Raw genomic sequence first — 24,683 nt, 5'->3', positions numbered from 1 at the left:
TCTCATAACATAATTGCACCTTACTGTTCACTTCATTCATGTTTACATATTGTTTCAAATAATACCTATGCTTAATACCTATGCTGAACTCTTACCCTACTATCTCAAGGATATAACGAGCAACTTATGTAGCAATAGGGCTGCATGTGCTAAACATTTTAAATATTGGATTCGAAAAAGATTTGAAAAAGGGAAGGAGTTACGCTTAATAGTTACTAATGAGGAAGAAGAAAATCTAAAAGATATTATGTTATGATGTATTGCCATGCTAGCATATTGCTTAATCCTCTGAGGGGTCCTCCTCATCCGCATCATCCTCCTCAGGCTCCTCCTGATCCTTGGCACCTAGAAGTGCCTCATCATGCTCATGCTCGAATATCTCTGGGTCCTCTATCTCGTGCACCTACACATTAAACGAGCTAAGTTACTATCATGATTCTTATAAGAATTCCCGTAAGGGTTTTAACAATCAGAGCTACTTTAAGTAGTCCGACTATGAACTTGGCAAGAGTTCTTATTATCTTTGTGAGTTTATTATTATATCGTCGCATCATCTTTGAGGTTTATAACGCTTAGCTCTGATACCATTTCTGTAACACCCCCAGATCCGGGGTCGGGGATCCGATTCGTCACAGTCTTTATTTCCATGAATATCTCTTAACTTAATTAAAATAAATAACCTCATGCTGTGACCCTACAATAACACACACCACAACACGTTATAGTCTCAGAGATGAAATTGAAATAAGTACAAGTCCTTGAATCCATAAATTAAAAGTTATTACAACCCAAAATGATTACTTAATAAGTTTACCGTTTGTTGCCATTATCTAACACAAGTTATAATTATACATAATTGATTCCAAAAAGTAGAATGCCTGGTCTACAAATAGATCTACCTCTGCAGCTATATTAGCTATGATATCAACGGGAAGACGCGGGACGCTTCCCATGCTCTTGCGCTGGGTTTGCTTGACTCTGGACATCCTTCCTAACTGTTGTTGTGTGATGAAGCAATGAAGCAAGAGTGAGCATTACAGCTCGCAAGATAATATATAGTTTAATCAATAATGCAAGTATTTGAATAAATACCTTACTGAAAATCTTTATCAAATGTAAGATAATTACTTACTGGATATAAGCTTAAAGAAGATGAAGTTACAAAATACTTCGATATACTTATATCATTTTAGAATACTACTTGAACTACCACTGTTCAAAGTATAATAAGTTTTGAAAGTTCGTCACATAGATGAGACTACAAGATAAGACTTGAATAAATTCAATCTTTGAAATATCATTTAAAAGAATGAAGTTACGAGATACTTCATTAAGTCCCGATATATATATATATACACTTATATATAGATATACATTTCATACACTCTTCTGCTATGGAAGTATAAGCAGAGTTGTCATTCCCAATAATTTTGGAAAGAAGAAACTTTGGCATAAACCTGATATCTTGCTGATCAGGCAAAGATACCAATTAAGTCACCTTTTCTACTAGTAGATGGATGAATTCCCCACTGGTCATCACCCTGGTCGCATTAGGACCTTATGCTGGACTGCCACTCAGCCACTTACGCTTAGATGGACTGCCACTCGGCCACTTACACCTTGATGGACTCCCACTGAGCCCATGTTGCTTATGCCGACGCATTTCGATTGGGCTTACTTCCCGAATGTTGGGCAAGTAATCAAACTCTTTTATCAAGTTAGCAACTTCGTTGCTCCAAAAATACACCACGGAGCCGGATTCCTTAGGTTTTGAGCGAGTATTTAAATCCCCTTCGAAAGGAAGATCTTAAATTTGAAAATGAGTTTTGGGATCCACTCTAACTTTTAAAATCATTTTGAAGACTTAAAAACATTTTAAAGAATGTTTAGAGTAATAATGATTTAACAAAATAAAGAAGTCCCAATATGTTAGAAAATATCTGAATATTATTATTTAAATAATATTCCCATAAAGGATAATCTTTATAAAAATAATTGAAGTAGAAGTTTTAAAACTCATACTTGAATTGAATAATAAATAACAAAAGAAATACTTATACGGAAGTACGATCTTTATTTGAATAATCGAAAATAAGTTTGATTATTATTCAAAACTATCGAATATACCTATTCGATTAATAGTTATAGAAAACTATATAATATATACTCGGGAACCTCGCCTCCCGGTTTTAGAAAAATGTTCAACTTTGGGTACCCTATACTAAGGGTATACGCAAATAATGCGTATCTCTAGCATAGGTATTATGCAGTTTATAACAATTGAATCGATAATGAAATATCAAGACTATGAAATATGCATGCATATATATATATATCATATCAACATGCTCCAATATATCGCAAGACTTTTCTAATAATAACCATGCACTTATCTCAAGATAATGCATCAATATATTACATCACAACAACAGTATAACGAGTAGAAAACTTGTCTGAGTGACTGGGGGTGGTAAAATGCCTGAGGAGAGTCTGGTAACCTATAAACAACATATAAGTTAGAATTAAACCACAGTCGCTTAAGATACTAGACTTTAACCAATTAGACCCTAACGTTCGCTTTTGCGCTTAACGATTCACATAAGTCGCTCGAGTACCCTCAGCTCCACCATTTTTATAAAATTAACCATTTAACTTTTTAAGGCGACTCTTTTGCGAATACTCTACCAACTGACCAATTAATCTTACTGTTAGGAATATGTGTATTAGTTTGATGATAAGTTAAGCAAAACACTTAAGTAGAAATCTAGTGTTTGTAGCCTCAACGGATAAGACCATCTTGGCTATCCGTTGAAGGAGTAACTTTACTTAGCAATAAGTTTAGTATTGTAGCACATTTCACTCTCTGGTTTTAAGCTGTAATTCTTAGATGTTGTTAGGAAATAATCAGTCATGTTGACTACTAATGGATGTACAAATAGGAGGGCTAATTGTAAATATTTCATGCCTTGTAATTTTGTATAAGTGAAGAAGTGTCAACGGATATTGAAGACCTTCAACGGATAAGAAACAAAGCTTCAACAGATGTCTCTAATGCTTCAACGGATAATATCCATCAACGGATAAGTGCATCAACGGATAAAGACTTCAACTGATAATGCATCAACGGATAAAGCTTCAACGGATAAAGCCTCAACGGATAAGGCATCAACGGATGAAAGCTTCAACGGATGCTTAGTTCATTAGCAGTTGATAGTGACAATTCACAAGCTGACAGAGGCACATGGGTTGACAGAGACATACTGGAATGTGGAAGCCTCTAGGTGGAATCAAGAAAATGCAGTATTTCCATTCTGATGCAAATAAGGAAGTATTCAAAGATTTACAGATTATCCTAGATTGCATTGGATAGAGAAATGAAGAAGAAACATGTGAAGAATCTTTTCAATTGTATGTTACAGTTTGTATTCACTTGTAAACTTGGTGATATATAAACCAAGTAGCAGCTAGTAATTAGATATGAATTTTCCTGAGCTGTTTAGAAATATCAAAAGAGAAAATCATCTAGTTTGTACTAGGAAGCAGCTGTGATTTAATTCTTTGAATCACAGATTTTCTGAAATAACACATCTCTGGTGGAACAACAAATCCACCAGAAAAGTTTTTAAGTTCTTTGTGCTCATTACATTTGTGTTTGAATATATATCTGTCTGCATCAGCTTCAAGCAATTCACACACATTTGATCACTCAAACACTTAGCCTTAGAAACTGCTCAAAACTTGAAAAAGTTTTGAGATTTACATTCAACCCGCTTCTGTAAATCTCATTGTTAGTCCACTGGGAATAACAATTGGTATCAGAGCAAGCTCTTAACATACAAAGAGTTTAAAGATCTATTCTGCTAACATCATGAGTGCACAGAAGAATCCTCCTGCTACCAAAATGAGTAGGAAGGATATTGGTGTAAAGATCCCAGTCCTGGAAAAAGATAATTATCATCGCTGGAAAGTGAAGATGCATTTACATCTTCTTTCTCAAGATGAAAGCTACATAAACTGTATTGAAAATGGTCCTCACATCCCTCACAAAGTAGCCACAGCTGCTACTGCAACAGTTGCTGTTGGACAGTCCATTCCCAAGCCAAAAGCAGAATGGACTATTGAAGACATGAAAGAAATCCGCAAGGATAAGAGAGCCATGAACATTTTGTTTAATGGCTTAGATCAAGATATGTTTGACAATGTCATCAATAGCCAAACTGCAAAGGAAGTTTGGGATACTGTACAAATCATCTGTGAAGGTACTGAGCAGGTCAGAGAGAATAAGATGCAGCTTCTTATTCAACAATATGAATATTTTCACTTTGAAGAAGGTGAATCATTAAATGATACCTTCAACAGGTTTCAGAAACTGTTGAATGGATTGAAGCTGTATGGTAGAGTGTACCAAGTCAAGGATTCCAACTTAAAATTCCTTAGGTCTCTGCCAAAGGAATGGAAGCCCATGACTGTCTCTTTGAGAAATTCTCAAGATTATAAGAACTTCACACTTGAAAGATTATATGGAATTCTGAAGACTTATGAACTTGAAATGGAGCAGGATGAGCTGTTGGAAAAGGGAAAGAGAAAAGGAGGAACAGTTGCTCTTGTAGCTGACAGTGAGAAGATGGAAGCCAGGAATGAGGAGAAGACAATGCCAAGTCTCAAAATTGTCACAAACAAATCAGAATCAAGCAAGGGTAAAGAATAAGTTGCTGAGGATGAAGACAATTCCAGTCAGGATGAATCTAATGATATTGAAGAATTTTTGGCCTTTCTGTCCAGGAGGTTTGCAAAAATGAAGTTCAGGAAAAACACAAAGTTCACTAAGCCAAATAAAAATATGGGGGACAAATCAAAGTTCAAATGTTACAACTGTGGCATTAGCGGACACTTTGCAAGTGAGTGTAGGAAGCCAAATTCTGTGAAAAAGAAATTTGAGCAAGTTGATTACAAAAAGAAGTATTTTGATTTGCTCAAACAAAAGGAAAGAGCTTTTCTCACTCAAGATGATTGGGCAGCAGATGGGGTAAATGAAGATGATGATGTGGAATATGTCAACCTAGCCCTGATGGCTAATTCTGATGAAAATGAAACTAGTTCATCAAGCAACCAGGTAATTACTACTGATCTCTCTCAGCTTTCTAAACATGAACGCAATGAAGCCATAAATGATATGACCAATGAATTATATCATTTGCGTGTTTCCCTTAAATCACTAGCAAAAGAAAACACTAGGATCAAGGAGAATAATGTGTTTTTAAGTGATAGGAATGCTGTGTTAGAGGATCAGGTAATTGAGCTTGAAAAGATAAAACTTAAATGCTTGACTGTTGAAAGTGAACTAGCAGAAGCTGTTAAGAAAGTAGAAATTCTTTCTACACAGTTAGAAAGTGAGCAAGAGGTAATCAAGGCCTGGAAAATATCTAGGGATGTTAGTGTTCAGATTGCAAAGGTTCAGGGAATTGAATCATTCGGTGAGGATGCCTGGAAGAAAAACAAAAAGGAGTTAGAATTAATTGATGGATTGTCAACGGATGTGGAATCAACGGATGATGAAAGTTATCCGTTGAAGGAAGAAAAGGAGCATCCGTTGAAGGCTCATCAATTAAAACAGGCAAGTTCTTTTAAAAATAAAAATCTCAATAAAAAGAATGATTCAACTCTCAAGAACTTTGTCAAAGAAGGAGCTAGCACATCCAGAGATGTCAGTAAGGTGAATATAGGACACATGACTTTAGATCAGCTAAAAGATAGGCTTAAGTTGGTTGAGGATAAGAAGGAAACTAAAAGAAAATCTAAAAAAAATGGGAAGGTAGGGATTAATAAACATAACAATTACACACCTGATAGGTATGCTCCTAGAAAAAGCTGTGTGCATTGTAAAAGTGTTAATCACCTATCTGATAATTGCAAATCTGTTAAAAATGCTCCTATGCCGTCAAATCCCTCCATGCCTAACATGTCTATGTCACCTCTGCATGCTATGCCTGTTATGTCTCACCAGAATCCCCATGCATATTTTGCAAACATGCCATATATTAACAATCCTTATTTTACTGCATTTAGTATGCCTCAAATGCCATACAATATGCCTATGTGGAATAACATGTTTGCACAACCTATGCCTTATCAAATTCAATCAAATGTGTTAAATGATTCTGTGACTAACCCTACACTTCAACCAACCACATCTGAGACCAAGGTTGACCCAAAATTACCTAAGTCAAAAGATGCAGGAGGAATGAAGTCTAGAAAAAAGACTAACAAGGCTGGACCCAAGGAAACTTGGGTACCAAAATCAACTTGATTGATTTTGTTGTGTGCAGGGACAAAGAAGGAATCTATGGTACTTGGACAGTGGTTGTTCAAGACACATGACAGGAGATTTCACCCTGCTCACAGAGTTTAAGGAGAGAGCTGGCCCTAGCATAACCTTTGGAGATGACAACAAAGGATTCACTATGGGATATGGCTTGATTTCAAAAGAAAATGTCATCATTGATGAAGTTGCATTGGTTGATGGTCTCAAACACAATTTATTGAGCATCAGTCAACTATGTGACAGAGGGAATACTGTTTCCTTCAATTCTGAAGCCTGTATTGTCACAAGTAAAAAGGACAATAAAGTGGTTCTAACTGGAGTTAGAAAAGGGAATGTGTACTTAGCTGATTTCAACTCTACAGATGCAGAATCCATTACTTGTCTTCTCAGCAAAGCAAGTCCAGTTGAAAGTTGGCTATGGCACAAGAAGCTGTCCCATTTGAATTTCAAGACAATGAATGATCTAGTCAAAAAGGACTTAGTTAGAGGAATGCCTCTAGTGGAATTCACAAGGGATGGACTGTGTGATGCTTGTCAGAAAGGAAAGCAAAAGATAGTATCATTCAGTAAGAAGCTTGAATCTGCAATTGATGAACCACTACAACTTCTACACATGGATCTTTTTGGACCAGTCAATGTATTGTCGATTTCAAGGAAAAGATACTGCCTAGTGATTGTAGATGATTTCTCAAAGTTTTCATGGGTTTATTTTCTTGGATCAAAGGATGAAGCTAGTGAAATCATCATCAATCATATCAAGCAAGTCAACAATCATTCTGATTTCAAAGTAAGGAATATTAGGAGTGACAATGGAACTGAGTTCAAGAATTCAATCATGAAGTTGTTCTGTGAAGAAAGTGGGATCATGCATGAGTTCTCAGCTCCAAGAACTCCACAACAAAATGCTGTGGTGGAAAGGAAGAACAGATCACTAACTGAAGCTGCAAGGACAATGCTTGAAGAGTCAAAACTCCCAACTTATTTTTGGGCTGAGGCTGTTAACTGTGCATGTTACACTCAGAATATTTCTCTAATCAATCAGGCAAAATGCATGACTCCCTATCAATTATTCAAGAGAAGAAAACCAACTTTAAACTTTCTACATGTCTTTGGTTGCAAATGCTACATCTTAAGGAATCAATCTGATCACAAAGGGAAGTTTGATGCAAAGGCTGATGAATGAATATTTGTTGGTTACTCTGCTGGAAAATCATATAGGGTTTACAATCTAAGAACCAATATTGTCATGGAATCTGTACATGTTGTGTTTGATGATAAAAAGATTGGTGGACTAACAGATGAGGGACATCATGAAGGACTCAAATTTGACAACATTGAGATATACTGTGATGATAGTGAAGATGAGAATGATGAAGAAGGCATCTCAAGAAGAATTCAGAATTAGCCTTTGGATAATGCACAGAATGCTGCATCCGTTGAAAGTCATAATTCAGCTTCTGTTGAAAGAAGCAATGCAGCATCCGTTGAAAGACAAAGTGCATCATCCGTTGAAGTTAATAATGAAGCATCCGTTGATCACAGCCTGTCAACGGATAATCAATTCACTTCATCAGTTGATAGAGCTCCCAATTCCTTTCAAAGGATCAGCAACTCAGGGGGAGTTTCAACAAATTAACATTCTATCTCACATCATGACAATACTGAGGCAACCTCATCTAGGGCTAATCTACCACCTCAAAGGAAATGGACCAAGAATCATCCTTTTGAACTGATCATTGGTGATGCTACATCAAAAGTACAAACTAGAAGGGCTACTCAAGATGAATGTCTGTATAGTAGCTTTCTATCACAGGAGGAACCTAAGAGAGTGGAAGAAGCTCTATTGGATCCAGATTGGATTTTAGCAATGCAAGAGGAGCTAAACCAATTTGAGAGGAACAAAGTATGGAAGCTGGTACCCAAGCCAAATAACAAGTGTTCTATTGACACAAAATGGGTATTCAGAAACAAGATGGATGAAAATGGCATTGTCATAAGGAATAAAGCCAGATTGGTTGCTAAAGGCTATTCTCAACAAGAGGGAATATATTTTGATGAAACATTTGCTCCAGTTGCCAGACTTGAAGCCATCAGAATCTTTCTAGCCTATGCAGCTAATGCCAATTTCAAAGTCTATCAAATGGATGTCAAGAGTGCATTTCTAAATGGGGAATTGGAGGAAGAAGTTTATGTAAGCCAACCTCCAGGTTTTGAAGATCCAAATTTTCCAGACTATGTGTATTATCTGTTGAAAGCACTCTATGGACTAAAGCAAGCACCTAGAGCCTGGTATGAGACTTTGTCAAAGTTCCTTCTAGATAATCACTTCACAAGAGGTACTGTTGACAAAACTCTCTTCTTTAGAAATGTTAATGGCTCTAAGATACTTGTACAAATTTATGTAGATGATATTATATTTGGATCTACAGATGATAAGCTTTGTAAAAAGTTTGCTAAATTAATGCAAAGTAAATATGAAATGAGCATGATGGGAGAGCTAACTTACTTTCTTGGTTTACAAGTTAAACAAGTTAGTGGTGGAATTTTCATTAGTCAAACTAAATATATTTATGATCTTTTAAAGAAGTTTGACTTAATGGATTGTTCACCTGCAAAAACTCCCATGGCCACTGCCACTAAGCTTGAATTAAACAAGGCTGAAAAGTCCGTGGATATTACAAGTTATAGAGGCATGGTTGGCTCACTTTTATATTTAACTGCTAGTAGACCTGATATAATGTTTTCTACATGTCTCTGTGCTAGATTTCAAGCTGACCCTAAAGAATCTCACTTAGTGGCTATTAAAAGAATTTTCAGATATCTCAAGGGGACTCCAAATCTAGGAATTTGGTACCCTAGAGAGTCTGGTTTTGATCTAATTGGCTACTCAGATGCAGATTATGCAGGTTGCAAAATAGACAGGAAAAGCACAACATGCACCTGTCAATTTCTAGGGAACAAGCTTGTATCATGGTTCAGTAAAAAGCATAATTCTGTTTCTACATCAACAGCTGAAGCTGAGTACATTGCTGCTGGTAGTTGCTGTGCACAGATACTATGGATGAGGAATCAACTATTTGACTATGGTCTGACTGTTGACAGAATTCTAATATTCTGTGACAACACAAGTGCCATTGCTATTACTGAAAATCCAGTGCAGCACTCAAGAACCAAGCACATTGATATCAAGTACCACTTCATTAGGGAACATGTGATGAAAGGTACAGTGGAACTTCATTTTGTTCCAAGTGAAAAGCAGATTGCAGACATATTTACCAAGCCACTTGATGAATCAACATTCACGAGATTAGTAAGTGAGTTAGGTATGCTTAATTATTCATAATCTATGTCATCTATATAATCTGCCTTGAAGCCTGAAATGAATTTGCTGCAAGAATAAAGTTGGCTTTAATTAAGACTTATCCTATCAACGAATATTCTCTATCCATTGAAAGCCAAAATTGTTCTATCAACGGATGTTCATTATCCGTTGAAAGACAAATACATTTCTGGTAATTTTATCCTTCAACGGATAAAATGGTGTTGTTCATCAACGGATAACTATTTCCCTTATCCGTTGAAGTGTCACGTCAGTTACTACAAGTGAGTCACAGCCGTTGATTCTTTTACTCAACCGTTGATACAGATATACAGTGTTGTATGTATTTGTATTTAAGGTAGTTTTCAGAATTTCTACAGTTTTATTTATTCTTGAACGGCTGTAACTTACTTAAAAGTATCATTTAATCATTTTATTTACGTTTTAATTCAAGAAAGTATAAAAGCCCAATTGAGCTCTTATTCTCACTTTACGCTTTCTTGCAATTCTTATTCTCTTTCTCTCTGCATTCTCAAGTTTTTCTCTGCAACCTCTACTCACAACAATGGCACCAGTAGTCAAAATTATGTCTCAAACATGATTTGTTTATGAAAAGAATAATTTCATAGCCTTGGTTGAAAAGAATGAAACCCATTCTGATTATCACAAGATGATGAACTTCATCAAAAACTGCAAACTAAGCTATGCAATGCTGGAAGCCCCAACCATCTACTGTGAAGTGATTGAGGAGATTTGGACAACTGCAAAGTTCAACTCCACAGATATGACTATTGCCTTCTCTCTCAAAGGTAAGGACTATTGCATTAATTGTGATGATATACAATCTTGCTTTAAGTTGCCTGAGAATAATGCCATGACACCACACACTGATAAAGATGTCTCTGCTATGTTAGATTCCATAGGCTATGCTTTTGATTCTGCTAGTTTAGGTAGTATTAGAAGGAAAGGCCTTAGGAAAGAATGGAGTTTTCTTGGAGATGCCTTTATTAAGGTTTTCTCTGGGAAGATTAGCAATTTTGATGCTATCACTTCATCTCTTGTTAATATGCTCTATATGCTAGTTTCTGATAGGTACTTTAATTTTAGCAACTGTGTTATGCTAGAATTAGGTTCCAGATTAGGTAACAAAGCTAATAGACCACATAACATCTACTATGCTAGATTCTTTATGTTATTGGCTAACCATGTTGCTGAAGGTTTGGTTATATCCAATGAGAATAATAAACTCAAATGCTGGGCACAAGAGAAAAGGGTCCTTGCAGACCTTTTGAGAATGAACCTCAACAGCCAGGTGCCATTGGTATACTTGCCAATCATGAATGCACCACAGGTAAGTGAGGTAAATACTTCTATAACTCCTACTATTTCCAACCCCAATGTTTCTTTGCCTTCTAGTGTGGCTATGGAACCTGTGTCTTTGTCCAAACAGGCTCCTACCAAAGCCACCAAATCTAAAGTTTCCAAAGTCAAGTCAAAGAAACCTACCTCTGTTGTTTCTCAAAAGACAACAGTTGTAACAACTACCATAAACCCTGAAGGGAGTGAACAGGGTGTGAGTGGTGAGGGGAGGGGTGAACATCAAAAAGCCCCCCAGGATAAGGTGGGAGAGGTGAGTGGTACCCAAACCAGCCAAGCCACAGTCTCTCAAAAGATTATGGTGGTTCAAAAGGAGTCCAACATATCCCTAGTTGCATCCTCCCAAAAGGGTGTCACTATTGAAAATAGTCCCCAACCAGGGACACAGAACAAAAGAGGGAGGGACACTGAAGCCACACATTCACCATTTAAAGCATTTTCAAGGAAGAAGAAGGCCAAGACCCTAGTTTCCACACAAGGGACACACACAGCACATATACATCCACCTGTATCTGTGCCTTCTCAAATTCAGCTTGATGTGATTCCAGCAAATGTGGAATCACAGCCCCATTCTCTCAATATAGAAACACACCATTCATCAAACTCTCCAACACCCTCTCTGGATGTGGATATGATATTCACATCAATTCCTGATTCTCCCTCATTAAAACTCAGGGAGGAGCCCCACTCAAAACCTGATGATCATCATCTTTTAGATGATTTGTTGGATCATCAGCCAATTATTTCAGATGTAGTTGCAGAATCTGTGTCACCACACTTAAAATCAATCCACACAGATTCAACAATTATGTCACTTTCTATATCTACATCTTTTCCTTCTTCAACTGATATCTCTCATCCGTTGACAAGTGGTTGTTCTTCAACGGATAAGCTTAACAGCAGTTATCCGTTGATGCCATCAGTTTCCACTTCAACGGATATTCCCTATCCATTGATGGTCTCTACACACTTAACAGAAACAATTCCAACTGTAGAGGACATGGCAACTGTACAATCACTTTTAGGTTTGAGGGAAGGGAATGATCTTTTGAGTGAGAGGCTGGGTTGCTCCCAGACAAAAGGAGAGGTTGAGAGTCACCATATGCATGCTATTTCTTCCAGCATGGCAAAAGTGAGTGAGAGGAGTGCCACCTTAGAAGGTGAGGGTGAGGGTGTGAGGGTATGTGTGAGCCAGGGGGAGCCCCTGATGCAAGAACAGAGAGAAATTGAGAGAAAGGCAGGTACAGAAGCTATAAGGGTGGATCCAGCCATTGCTAGTGAGTTAATGAAAGTGGATGATGCAGAAAAGGGAAGACAATTTCAGCAACATTACAAAGCTATCATTGATAACATTTCCTTGGATGCTGACACTTTTACTCACCCTGTTTCAGCCTATCAATTATTGGCTGCACAGGGTAATGTGGAGGCAGAACAGACACTACACATTGTACACACTTCAGAATCTCTTCTCAGAGACAAAGCTGCTGTCAACAGGCTGCCTTCTCAAGCTGGTGAGCCATCTGAAGAATTTGGAGTAAATTCTAATGATGATGACTCTAATTCTTTGAATGAGAGCATAAACTTAGGGGGAGTAGCAGGCCCAAGTTCTGTTCCTTATCTTCCTGAATGGGCATGGACAAAACCATCAACACCAGGAGAGTTTGGTGTCACTTTGGTCAGACAAGTCATGACACTTCAGAAGGCCCTTCAGGAGACTCAAGATGCTGGTACCAAGGCAATTCTTTAAGCTCATCTGGAATCTCTGCATCTCTTACATTTGCAGCATTACCAACAAAATCTAAGTGTGGATGAGCTCAAGCAGGACATTGCTGATCTGAAATCCTACAATGCTGAGAAATTGGATTCAGTTATACCCTATGGTACTATGCAAGATTTGTTGGGGAGACCGAGGAAAGCATCTGATGCTGAAAAGAGGCTAGCCAGATTGGAAGATAGGGTTCAAATCATTGAAGACTCTATGGTCACCATTCTTCAGAATCAACAAACTCAAACAAATCTACTCATGCAGCTGGCACAAGCACAAGGCTTGACCCCTACCCTTTATGATAACAAAAAGGGGGAGAATAAAGGGGAAGGGGAAGGAGAGCCATCTACAACAGTTCAGATTTCTCAAGTGCTAGTTCCTGTCATCACAACTTCTCCAACTATTCAAGTCAAAGGAAAGCTAGATGGAATTGATCTAATCCAGATAGCAACAGCTGAATTGCAAGTCAAAGAGCAAAGGAAGAAGATTGATGAAAAGATGCAACTAATATTTGGTTCTACAACTTCTCAATCACAATCTGTGAAGCATAGCACAAAAGTGGAATCAATTATTATGGAACTCAAGCCAGTAGGGAGGCATAAGGATGGAGAAACTTCTTCCAAAGATCTGCAACCTATGGTTCTCAAGCCCAACAACAGATCCAATAAGGACTCTACAAAAAATCCTCTAAAAGAGATGGATTTTCCTCTTCCAAAAGCTGATGAGGACAAGCTTTTAGGTAGAAGTATTGCATATCTCAAAGAGATCATGGATGAGGCTGTAAGGAGAAACATGGCTATTATCTTCAGAGAGGGAAAGAGCATATGTGTGATGCAAGGACATCCCAAATTCTCAATAGCCAAGAGGGAAGAAACCAAAAGGTTGAAGGAAGAAGCCAAACAGCTAAAGGCTGACAAAAGAGCACAAGCAAAGCTTGAAAAACAGCTAAAGTCAAGTCAGGCTGAAGAACAGAAAGAAATTGAAGACAAAGGTGAAGATGAAGCTATGGGGGACATGGTTGATACTGAGATGGAGGAAAGAAGTAAGGAAGAATGGCAGAAAGGGAAAAGAAAGAAGGTCAATGCAAAGAGAAAGAAGGTAGATAAGACTGAAGAAACCCAATCAATATCCAAACCACTACCCTCTATTCCTGAACCCATTGTACCTGACCCCTTCATGAACATTCATGGTGAAACAATCATTCCCAAGGAGGAACCAATTGATTGGGACACCATCAAATTGCCCACCTTCCTAACCTCTTCTCCACCATCAAAGAAGCAGAAAAGAAGAATCAAATCAACACCCTCTAAAGCCTCAATAAAATTCACACAGAAGCCTAAGCCTAAACCTCAAACCTCTAAAGATGATTATGTTCACATCTGTGACATAAAAGAATTTTCAGACATTGAACTCTATCTGGATGAGCTGGAGGATGTAAGGAGAATAGCTGCCTACAGACAGCTACCAGAAAGACTAGTGTTCAAATATAAAGGAGCTGGGGAAAGAACATGGCCTCTTCACAGAATTCTGAATGAAGGCTACTCTACCTTGATCAGAGTCTACTCAGCTATACAAAGGGATTCTGGCTTTACCAGGACTGCCAAGACTGAGATTCTCAACAAGATTGCCAACATAAGGAAAACTTGGAGGGAGCCCAATGCTTTGCCTAGAACTTTACTCATTCAAGAAAGAGGAATTACAATTCAAAAATCACCTCATTGGTTGATGGAGTTCAGAGACAACAAAGGAGTCAGAAGATTTTTCAGAATTGAAGATCAGCTAAAGATTGCCAGTAATGAAACTCTCAAGGATATGCAATCTAAGTTAGATATCAATGAAGAAGATGAAGCTGAATTCTACAGACAACTTCAACTTCAAATAGAGGAGAATGACAGGAGGCTAGGAAAGAAAACCAGGGATCAAAGGAAAAGAAAGTAATTTGCTCAGGCTAAAGGAGCACCCTTGGAAACAATGTAATTCTTCAATTCCATCTCAGCATATACATTTTTGTAGCACTTTTGAATTTCTGCTTTATTACAGTTTATAAATTTGTTAAGTGTTTTGTTATCATCAAGCTAAACCCAAATTTATGCCTACAGTTCTAGTAGACATAAATAGGGGGAGATTGTTAGGAATATGTGTATTAGTTTGATGATAAGTTAAGCAAAACACTTAAGTAGAAATCTAGTATTTGTAGCCTCAACGGATAAGACCATCTTGGCTATCCGTTGAAGGAGTAGCTTTACTTAGAAATAAGTTTAGTATTGTAGCACATTTCACTCTCTGTTTTCAAGCTGTAATTCTTAGATGTTGTTAGGAAATAATCAGTCATGTTGACTACTAATGGATGTACAAATAGGAGGGCTAATTGTAGATATTTTATGCCTTGTAATTTTGTATAAGTGAAGAAGTGTCAACGGATATTGAAGACCTTCAACGGATAAGAAACAAAGCTTCAACGGATGTCTTTAATGCTTCAACGGATAATATCCATCAACGGATAAGTGCATCAACGGATAAAGACTTCAACTGATAATGCATCAACAGATAAAGCTTCAACGGATAAAGCCTCAACGGATAAGGCATCAACGGATGAAAGCTTTAACGGATGCTTAGTTCATTAGCAGTTGATAGTGACAATTCACAAGCTGACAGAGGCACATGGGTTGACAGAGACATACTGGAATGTGGAAGCCTCTAGGAGGAATCAAGAAAATGCAGCATTTCCATTCTGATGCAAACAAGGAAGTATTCAAAGATTTACAGATTATCCTAGATTGCATTGGATAGAGAAATGAAGAAGAAACATGTGAAGAATCTTTTCAATTGTATGTTACAGTTTGTCTTCACTTGTAAACTTGGTGATATATAAACCAAGTAGCAGCTAGTAATTAGATATGAATTTTCCTGAGCTGTTTAGAAATATCAAAAGAGAAAATCATCTAGTTTGTACTAGGAAGCAACTGTGATTTAATTCTTTGAATCACAGATTTTCTGAAATAACACATCTCTGGTGGAACAACAAATCCACCAGAAAAGTTTTTAAGTTCTTTGTGCTCATTACATTTGTGTTTGAATATATATATCTGTCTGCATCAGCTTCAAGCAATTCACACATATTTGATCACTCAAACACTTAGCCTTAGAAACTGCTCAAAACTTGAAAAAGTTTTGAGATTTACATTCAACCCCCTTCTGTAAATCTCATTGTTAGTCCACTGGGAATAACACTTACATAATTATTTCTTACTCCAATTAAGTCATTTAAGGACCTTAATCAAGGTTTCAAAGTAAAGAGAGGGTAAATGGTTCGCTCGCGAAACGCCGTTACTTAAAACAGTCGTTTCTCCTAAACCGTACATCGGATCTAAGCGAACCACATACCAAAACGAAGCTTATGACACGATCTAGCTAAACATGGAAAAGTTACAGATTGGTCAGTGAGTTCTCTGTCCGGAACACTAAGTACAAACAGTTGAGTGAAAATGGGCATTACGACGGCTTATGTTTACGCAATTACCAATTTTAAACTACACTAACTCCTTACCAATTCACTACAAACCACCAACCATCAATAATAAATCAAACAAAACTTAGATCAAGGCAAAGTCAGTCCATAATCTCAAGGTTTTCCAACTCATTCAACCACAAACATGATCTACTAACCATAACTGAAGATTCATTAACCCATTAACCAAGATTCATATCCAAAATCACTACAAATCCAACCAAACTTCTAACAAACAAGGATCATGCTTCTCATATACTATATTAAGCATAAAAACTCCTAAATACTCAAAATTAAAGCTAGGGTATGATGTTTTACCTTCCTTGGTGAGTAGAAGTAACTAAGAAGCTTGAAATAGCCCTTGAAAGTCCTTACAAAAGCTAGATCTAACCAAAAACATAAGATCAAACAATTATAATTCTTGAAAACACTATTCACTCTCTTCTTCAATGATTTACTGAAAAAGATTGTGAAGGAATTTGTGGCTTATATTCCTAGGATAGCCATAACTAAGTACAAAGGACCTAGGATAATTACCTTACAAAATAACAAAGCTTGGATCTTGAGTTTTGAAATTTGTTCTTGTTTGAAATGGGGGAGGCCGAGAGCTTCTTGTTCTTGGAACAAGAAGTTAACTTTGCTTTTTTTTGTGTTATGAATTGTTTGGTTGATTTCTCTTTTTTGCTTTGTTAATTTAAAATTTATCATGGTAAAAAATACTTGGCTAATAATTAACCAACTCAAAATATCTACTAGTCATGCTTATGTCATCTTGATTGTGTCATCTTTTAACACATGTCTCCTCCTAGTGGTGTGATGACATCACCATCCACTAACCTCTTTGATTAAACCTTAATTACTTGGCTAATGACCACTTATCTGTTATATGGTTCGCTTAACTTTCGTTCTCGTTCGTCGTTTGAGGGATCATATCCGGGATCTTATTATTTGGGTTTCCCTAATCCTTTCTCAATATTTTATATTCCTTTAATGATCCTCTCTTAATGTTCTTGAATTTAAATCCTTCTAATCATGTTACCTTATACTCAATTCTTTCGGTATCTGGTGGATTTTCAGAAAAAATCAAAGTGTTCGAATCTGGATTCTGACGATCTTTACATATACTAATATACTCTATAGAGTACTAATAAGATCTCAGAATATCAATAAAAGTACTCCTACATAGTGTGGCATGAAAAATTTCCTTAATCAGCAAAATCAGCAAAATCAGCAAAATCAGCAAAATCACTATTCATAAGGATTACAAAGAGTCCAAAAATTTGGGGTTATTACAGAAAAGGCCTTTGCTTTGGCAGAGGTTGGTGAAAATAAGAAGACTGAATATGCAAGTTTTTATCTGAAAGACGAGGCAAATTTCTGGTGGGAATCCACCAAAGATTTAGAAGTAGATGGTATAATCACGTGGAAAAGGTTTACTGAACTATTTATGGAAAATTATCTACCTCAATATTTACAAGATCAGTTGGAAGTCACGGTCTTAGAATTGAAGCAAGAAGGCATGACTGTAGCATAGTACGAGGCAAAATTTTCAGAACTGGCAAGGTTTGTGCCAGAATATGTGGATACGGAACGTAAAAAGGCAAAACGGTTTCAACAAGGACTTAAAGCATGGATACATAGACATGTGGCAGTTTTCGAACTCCAGACATATGCTGCTGTGGTTCAGAAGGCTATGATTATAAAAGGTGAAAGTGAAATGTCAACGAGGGAGAATGATAACAAGAAAAGAAAACTTCAGGATTCCGAAGAAAGTCAAGGGCAAGGAAGTGGAAAGTCGAAGGGAAAGTTTAAGAAGGGTTCTGATAACCCGACAAATAAGGGATTCCAAGGGTTCAAACCCGGAATGTTGTACATGGTAATCGTTTTTCCACTCAAAATTAGCAACAGAAAGCCAATAGACCCGGGCCCCAGAATGTAAGACGTTTGGAAAGAAGCATTCTGGAATCTGTAACAAGCCTAACAACACATATTTCAAGTGTAACAAGAAGGGCCATTATTCTTCAGAATGCACCAGTTCTTTGGATAAGAAAGGTATGACATGTTTTAAGTGTGGCAAGTTGGGACATATGGCTAGAGATTGCAAGGAACCTGTTCAACAAGAAAATGTTCTCATGATAACTAGACCACCACCACCAGCACCTCAAGTGCAACCAAGGGCTCGAACTTTTAATATGACGATGAAAGATGCTGTTTAGGATTCAGATGTGATTGCAGGTATGCTTATTGTGAATTCTTTAGATGCAAAAGTATTAATGGATTCAGGAGCTACCATGTCTTTTATATCCAAGAACTTTGTTGATAAATTGAATTGTGCTACTCAACCTTTAGAGCCCAACTTGGTTATAGAAGTGGCTAATCATGACTGTCGATAGAATTTTTCCTAGTTGCGACATAGAGATAGAAGGTCGTCATTTCTTCGCGAACTTGATACCTTTCAAATTAGGAGAATTTAATATCATCCTATAAATGGATTGCCATCAGATCGAGAGATATAATTTGCGATTGATTTGGCACCCGGCACCGAACCAGTATCGAAAGCTCCTTATCGGATGACACCTGTAGAAATGAAAGAGTTAGCTACGCAATTATAGGAACTTTTGGACAAAGGGGTGATTCGACCAAGCGTATCCCCATGGGGCGCACCAGTTTTATTCGTCAAGAATAAGGATGGAAGCATGAGGCCGTGTATCGACTATCGTGAACTTAATAAGCTGACCATTAAGAATAAATATCCATTGCCACGGATCGACGATTTGTTCGACCAATTGAAGGGAGCGACATGTTTCTCTAAGATTGATTAAAGATCTGGTTATCACTAGTTGAAGATCAAAGCGGAAGATATACCTAAAATGGCGTTTCATACGAGATATGGGTATTACGAGTTCTTAGTGATGGCTTTTGGGATGACCAATGCACTTTCCACATTCATGGATTTGATGAATAGAGTTTTCAAGAAATATTTTGACAAGTTCGTGATCGTGTTTATCGACGATATTTTGATTTATTCTAAGACGGAAGCAGAGCATGCCGAGCATTTAAGGATAACTTTGGAAATTTTAAGGAAAGAAAAGTTATATGCTAAATTCTCTAAGTGTGAGTTCTGGATAAAGGAAGTTCAATTTCTTGGGCACATGGTAAGCAATGAAGGCATCAAAGTGGACCCCACAAAGATCGAGGCAGTAATGAATTTGGAAAGGCCTAGGACGCCAACAGAAGTTAGAAGTTTTCTGGGACTAGCTGGATATTATCGAAGATTTGTACAAGACTTTTCAAAGATATCAGTTTCATTGACAAAGTTGACCAAAAAGAACGAGAAATTCGTATGGACAGACAAGTGTGAAGAGAGTTTCCAAGAACTAAAGAAGAGTTTAGTTTCAACACCCTTGTTAGCTCTACCAGATGAAGGAGGCGATTTCGTGATCTACACTGATGCGTCTCACAAAGGATTAAGATGCGTGTTAATGCAACATGGAAAAGTGATTGCGTATGCTTCTCGGCAACTGAAGCCTCACGAGCAGAAATATCCAACTCATGACCCGGAGTTAGCAGCAATCATATTTGCGCTTAAGATTTAGAGACATTATTTATATTATTTATATAGAGAAATAAGTGAAATCTACATGGATCATAAAAGCTTGAAATACATCTTTACCCAAAAATGTTAAACATGAGACAAAGACGATGGCCAAAATTGATCAAAGATTATGATTGTATGATAAATTATCATCCTGGAAAGGCGAATGTCGTGGAATATGCCTTGAATCAAAAGGAAAGATTGAACCTTCTAACATCATCAGAAGAGTTAATGAAAGAATTTGAAAAGTTGGAATTTGAAGTACGAATTCTCGAGTCAAGAGATAGCGTAATGTATGCAATGATATTTCAGCCCGAGTTATTAGAAAAGATTCGACGAGTCAAGAGTAGGTGATGATTCAAGAAAGAGATGAATTGACATGGAAGAGATAAAGAGTCAAAAGTATAGTAAAGGTATATTGAAATTTTCTTCTCGTATATGGATTCCTAATATCACGAAATTAAAGCACAAAATTTTATACGAAGTTCACAATTCAAGGTATTCCATCCATCCCCCGGGAATAACAAAATGTATAGGGATTTAAAAGAAAACTTCTGGTGGTCAAATATGAAGAAAGAGATCGCATAATGGGTAAGCAAATGTTACACGTGTTAAAGAGTCAAAGCAGAACATCAAAGACCAATCAAATGTTACAAGTGTTTGTTCCCTTAATCATCTTAGTAAACAAATATGGAAACAAAAATCCAAAAAAAGTCAAAATATGTGTTGAAAATTTTGAACATTAAGTGTATTCTTTATATCTATATGCGAGGATGACCATAAATAAACTCCAAACCAAAAATGTACTAAAGATGAGTCGCGCCACCACCCACCACAGTATCCATCTTCTCACCCTCACACTCTTCTTCTCAACCGACTCCCCACCATCAGACATATCACAACTTCAAGTCCTCCAACTTCTGTAAATAGCCAGACATTCAATGCACTAACCTCAAATCAATGCACTCACCTCAAAGTCCACTGCATCATCCTCCAAATAAAACCTAAACTTAGTAGACACATTCACACCCAACACAATCACTCAACTCGACCAACTCCGTGTCCTTACCAGTCTCTAAACCACTCATTCACCGGTCCAATCGACCCCACAAATCTCCACTCTCATTTATCACAAATCTTTAAAGTTAAAAATGAAGAAGATTTTGAAAATTTAATGCAGTGTTTATAGATATAAGCAAAAAATTAATCTACGGTATCATAAATAAATGAATAATCATCATGAGTATGAAACCAATAAGGATTGAATTCAGTCTTAAATGACTAACATTCCACCATTTTCTCATATATAGCAGCCTAACTTGTAAAATGTAATATATGTTGTCTCAAAATTAAACACCTAATATACCTTGGCTTTCTGAGGTGAACAACCCTCCTTAAATGAGCCCCATCTCATCTTCGAAGCATCCTAAAACAACCCATTAAAAAACAAAACCCTTAACAAACAAAAATGGCTTAAAAATAAAACTCTCAACAAAAATGAGCCCCGTCTCGCCTTCAAAGCATCCTAAAATAACCCATTAGATAGAAAAATCCTTAACGGATTAAAATAAAATCCTCAAAAAATAAATAATGAAAATATGAAAAGTACTGATTACCTTGTTAACTGAAGCTAAGACGGATTTGAAAAAAACAAGATTTGTTTGCTACCATGGTGGTCGGTGGCTCTAGTTTTCTTACAGTTACAAAGCCCTAGCTCTCTTCTTTGAAATTAAAAAAAAAGAGTTAGCAAAACAACAAAGAAAGAAGAAATTCGCTTGACGACATAATTTAATCAAATGTACAAAACATCTTTTAATCTACATATTCCTGACAGACTAATTTATACTTTTTTGTGAAGAAACTAATTTACATTTTGATGACATTTTTTAAAATTCACATTCATATATTTAATGGGAAATATATTTAAAATTAAAAAATTTCTGAAATAAATACTTAGTCTTATATTACAAAGCTCTTTGAAAAATATATACTTATAATGAATAAGTATTTAATTTTTTAAGAAAAAAATCACATTTATACATAAATTATTATACATGAATTTTGGAATTGTCATCATAGGCAACTACTAGGGAAGAGTACGATTCAGTTGTGCTCGATTTTTCGATAAAATCAGAAACGAAACTGGAGATTGAAAATCAAAACCGCAACCGCAACCGAATTACCAGTTTCGGTTTTATTTCAAAATTACCGGTTAATTTACAATTGGCTTGATTTCATTTTTAAAACCGTTAAAAAATGAAATTATAATAAATAGAATAAAAATATGTTTAGTAGACACTTTTCCTCATCTTCAGAATGCCGTTAAATAATCAAATTCAAGCGTGCAACAAATACAAACTTCACCAACAACTTCTAACACAATTAAAATTACTCAAAAAATAAAAATTAAAGACCGGGAGCTTACCTTAGCTTTTTCACTGGCATATGGAACTTTGGCTTGACCAAATTTTCATTCACAACATCCTATTCACAAAAAAAAATACATTGTCAAACAAGAATTTTCATGAATGACAAAAGATTATAAAACTACAGAAATAATTAATATCCCAAACCCATTCTGGATTCCAAATCCCGCCCAGTTTGCTTAATATACTCTCATTCATAATACCGTTAAAGAATCAAATTAAAGCATGCAACAGATACAAACTTCACCAACAACTCTTAACATAATTAAAATTACTCAAAAAATAAAAATTAAAGGCCGGGAGCTTACCTTAGCTTTTTAACTGGCATATAGAATTTTGGCTTAGCCAAATTTTCATTCACAGCATCCTATTCACAAAAAAAAAATACATTGTCAAATAAGAATTTTCAAGAATGACAGGAATTTACAAAAAAATATATTATCTACCAAGAACAGCTGAGTGGATGAGAGGAATGACAAGTGTTTGATTCCTTAATCATCTCAGTAAGCAAATATGGAAACAAAAATCCAAAAAAAGCCAAAATATAAGGGTGAAAATTTTGAACATTAAGTGCATTCTTTATATCTATATGTCAGGATGACCATAAATAAACTCCAAACCAAAAATGTACTAAAGATGAGTCGCGCCACCACCCACTACAGTCTCCATCTTCTCACCCTCACACTCTTATTCTCAACCGACTCCCCACCATCAGACATATCACAACTTCAAGTCCTCCAACCTCTGTAAATAGCTAGGCATTCAATGCACTCACCTCAAATCAGTGCACTCACCTCAAATCAGTGCACTCACCTCAAAGTCCACCGCATCATCCTCCAAATAAAACCTAAACTTAGCAGACACATTCACACCCAATACAATCACTCAACTCGACCAATTCTGTGTCCTCACCAGTCTCTAAACCACTCATTCACCGGTCCAATCGATCCCAAAAATCTCCACTCTCATTCACCACGAATCTTTAAAGTTAAAAATGGAGAAAATTGTGAACCTTTAATGAAATTTTTATAGATATGATCAAAAAAATTATTCCTTGGTATCAGAAATAAATGAATAATTATCATGAGTATGAAACAAATGAGGATTGAATTCATCCTTAAATGACTAACATTCCACCATTTTCTCAAATATAACAGGCTGACTTGTAAAATGTTACGTATGTTGTCTCAAACTTAAACACCTAATATACCTTGTCTTTCTGAGGTGAGCAACCCTCCTTAAATGAGCCACATCTTGCCTTCAAAACATCCTAAAATAATCCATTAGAAAAACAAAACACTTAACAAACACAAATAGCTTAAAAATAAAACTCTCAACAAACAAATAATGAAAATGCAAAAAGTACTAATTACCTTGTTAAATGAGCCCCATCTTGCCTTCAAAGCATCCTAAACCAACCCATTAGAAAGAAAAACCCTTAACGCCTTAAAATAAAACCCTAAACAAAAAAACAACGAAATTACGAAAAGTACTAATTATCTTATTAACTGAATCTAAGACGGATATGAAGAAACAAGATTTGTTTGCTGTCATGGTGGTCGGTGGCTTTAGTTTTCTTAGAGTTACAAAGCCCTAACTCTATTCTTTAAACTTTAAAAAAGGGTTAGCTAGACAACAAAGAAAGAGGAAGAATTACTTAACGAAATAATTTAATCAAATATATAAAACACCTTTTAATCTGCATATTTCCGACAGACTAATTTACATTTTTTTGAGAAGAAACTATATTAAATTTTGATGTCATTTTTTAAAATTCACATTCATGTATGAAACATATTTTAAAAAAAAGTTTCTGAAATAAATACTTAGTCTTATATTACAAAGCTCTTTGAAAAATATATGCTTATAATACTTACGTAATTTTTTAAGAAAAAGAATCAAATTTATAAATAAATTATTATACATGACTTATGGAATAGTCATCATAGGCAACTACTAGGAGAGAGTACAGTTCGGTTGTGCTTAATTTTTCGATAAAATCAGAACCGAAACCGGATATTGAAAATTGAAAACCGCAACCGCAACCGAATTACCAGTTTCAGTTTTGTTTGAAAAATACCCGTTCGTTTACAATTGGCTCGATTTCATTTTTAAAATCGGGATAAAATAAAATTATTATAACTAGAATAAAAAATTGTTTAATAGACACCTTTTCTCACCTTCCTTTTTCTGTTTCTTTGATTTCTATACTGATTTCGGTTTGGTTTGAGTTTTCTGCTATGAAACTATTCTTTTCAAGCATGTGTATAATTTAATAAATTTAACTCATCAAATTCTAAAATTTTATTAAGAAAATGCAGTGCAATTGCTAAATGCAAACTCTCAACATTTAAATTAAAGAAAAACAAAC

General features: G+C 36.1%; 1 long non-coding RNA gene across 1 annotated transcript; it reads right to left on the bottom strand.

Moving 5' to 3' along the window:
- Positions 1-2,453: 2,453 nt before the first annotated feature.
- Positions 2,454-23,726, bottom strand: LOC141724666 (uncharacterized). Its single transcript, XR_012576849.1, has 4 exons — positions 23,686-23,726; positions 21,253-21,312; positions 16,610-16,677; positions 2,454-2,498 (listed from the first exon to the last, which is right to left on the bottom strand). It is a non-coding gene; the product is annotated as an uncharacterized LOC141724666 (long non-coding RNA).
- Between the last annotated feature and the right edge of the window lie 957 nt (positions 23,727-24,683).

The sequence above is a fragment of the Apium graveolens genome, chromosome 1 (genome assembly GCF_009905375.1).
Source record: "Apium graveolens cultivar Ventura chromosome 1, ASM990537v1, whole genome shotgun sequence".
Classification (NCBI taxonomy): Eukaryota; Viridiplantae; Streptophyta; class Magnoliopsida; order Apiales; family Apiaceae; genus Apium; species Apium graveolens.
Note: the sequence above shows the minus strand (reverse complement) of the source record. Positions and strands in the feature narration are given on the sequence as shown.